Source organism: Dipodomys ordii, unplaced genomic scaffold (assembly GCF_000151885.1).
Source record: "Dipodomys ordii isolate 6190 unplaced genomic scaffold, Dord_2.0 Scaffold125, whole genome shotgun sequence".
NCBI classification, from domain to species: Eukaryota; Metazoa; Chordata; class Mammalia; order Rodentia; family Heteromyidae; genus Dipodomys; species Dipodomys ordii.
In genome coordinates this window covers 2,663,686-2,665,959 of record NW_012267341.1, presented here as the reverse complement: position 1 = coordinate 2,665,959, position 2,274 = coordinate 2,663,686, and the positions used below count along the sequence as shown (strand labels likewise).

The window sequence follows — 2,274 nt, the reverse complement described above, 5'->3', positions numbered from 1 at the left end:
CTTCAATTAGTTGAGGTCTGTTTGGTTATCTGGGATGCAGTGTGTATAACTGAAGGCACATGTCCCAGGAGGCCCTTGGAAAGAACAGGCAGAGACTGGGGCTGGGGCTGGGGGGAGGGGATGGTGGGGACAGGGAGGGGGAAGGGTGGCCCGTGCAGAAATCCAACATTTATGAGGCTTAGGCTGGAAGATGGCAGCAAGTATTAGATGCTTGTTCTACACAGGCTGGTGAGATTCTGTTGATTGGTGGTGAGTTTTTCTATATTCTCGTCCCCCCTCTGCCCCCAATCACAAATAGGCCTTTTATTTGTCACTAATAAAACTCTGAGCTTTCAGGGGATTCTTGGACTGATGGCTGGTATCCATCGGCTCCCTCCGCTTTAGCATACATCTCGTCCCCAGTAGCTTTTCCAGAACCGCCGCCATCGCCATGGGGCTCCATGAGTTTTCCTTGGGCTTCTTCAGCATGTTTAGCTTTCTAATGAAGACATCATGAAGCAGATAAACAGACCGGCAAGCCTTTTCTATGTCTTTTCCAAGGTTGTCTGGAATCAATTAATCAACTGCTTCCTTCAAGTCACTTGTCTATACTTCTCAGGTCGTGATGTCCATCATCCTCTTCTGGGTCTGGCGGACCTGTTGATGCTGAGCATAGGAGGTCTCTCGGATCTGACTGTTGTGGTGTATTTTTTTTAGTAAAACCAACACAGAAAAGATGAAGCAAGTAACCAGCTGTAGCCTTCACCTCAGCCTGAGCTCCCATCACCTGCCGCTTTCTGACCACAGAGCACATTTTGCTCCAGGGAAGGGGCTTCCATGCCATGGAGGATGGTCAGGCAGTGCTTGCCCCGAACATCCTCAGCCATTAGCTTGAATTTCTAAATGCAACTGCATCGTTTTGCAGATCAGCAAGGCTCACGTCAAACACCCAGCCTTGGTGTCCATTGGATGTGATTCTGGTTCCGTGAGTCCTTATGACTAGTGTTTGTCCAATATTTTCTAAAATGAACATGGCCGGTGCGTTCATACCATCCTGATCTTGCTGAAAAAATGGATCCACTTCTTTCTTGTTGGCTCCCTTTTGGCCACCTTTTGGAAGGTGTTTGTTCTTGCCAACCTCCATGGTGCTAGTCAGAAACCCAAAAGGAGTTTTTCTATATCCTCACTGTTTCTACTCATCATATTTTTGCTTCAGGATTGATTCCTTTATCGTTTGATCATGGCCTTCTCTACATCCTGGTTATTTTCATTGTTAGGAGGTTTGCTTGACTAGATGAGACAGAACCATTTCTGATTTGCTTTTCTGGTGGTTAATTGGAGATGAAGAGTCTCATGGACTTTCCTGCCCAGCTGGCTTTGAATTGCAATCCTCAGATCTTAGCCTTCAGAGCAGCTAGCATTATAGGCTTGAGTCTAGTCCCTGATGCAGTTTTGAGCTGGCCTCTGGTCCCACCATCACCAAAGACATTTTCCAAGGAAACAGCATCTCAATGACTTTCAAAAGAGATACACACAAGTTTGCAGAAGGAGACACCATTGATAGGTTAACAGTGGGTTGAGATCATCCCTAGCTGCCTGCTCACTATGTTAGGGACCCTAGACAAGATCCTGGTTGCCAGGTACCCCTAGAGAAAGAGCTAATGTGAGCACTGATGGTTCCATCGACAACATGTGGGGACTCTGGGGGTCCTGTCGCTCAATGATGCTCCCTGTGAAGACTTGATGTTGGGGATGAATCTCGGTCAGGTAGCCCCACCCTCCCTCCACCAGTCAGCAGCTCAGCAAACGCACCTGGGGAAGGCTCAGTACAAGGCAAAATCCCAGGGCCCAATCTGTGGGTCTTAGTGGGCCTGGGAACCAAGAGTCCTAAGGGTGTCCAGCTCGATGCTGGTTAGCACCCAGATTCCCTAGGGCTTGTAATATCATGACTGCTGATGAGCCCGTGTTAAGGGAGCACTTAACCAGATTCCAGGGAGAAGAAGTTTTATTTTTGTTTCTGGTGCCACTCCTGGAGCTTGAACTTGGAGCCTGGGTGCTATCCCTGAGCTTTGTGGCTTATAGCTAGTGCTCTACCACTGCTTCATTTCTGGCTTTTTTTTTTGAGGCCTGTGCTGGCCTCAAACTGTGATCCTTAGATCTCAGCCTCCTGCTCAGCTAGGATTATAGGTATGCATCACCGGCAACCAGCAGAAAAAGGTATTTTTAAAGTGGGATAAGGAGGGTAGCAATAGTACACAGATGGGCAAAAAGAAGCTGGATACAGGTGCCAGGACC

The 2,274-nt window shown here is 48.0% G+C and overlaps 1 pseudogene; it reads right to left on the bottom strand.

The window, feature by feature from the left end:
• Positions 1 to 313: 313 nt before the first annotated feature.
• Positions 314 to 1,123, bottom strand: LOC105996029 (annotated as a pseudogene).
• Between the last annotated feature and the right edge of the window lie 1,151 nt (positions 1,124 to 2,274).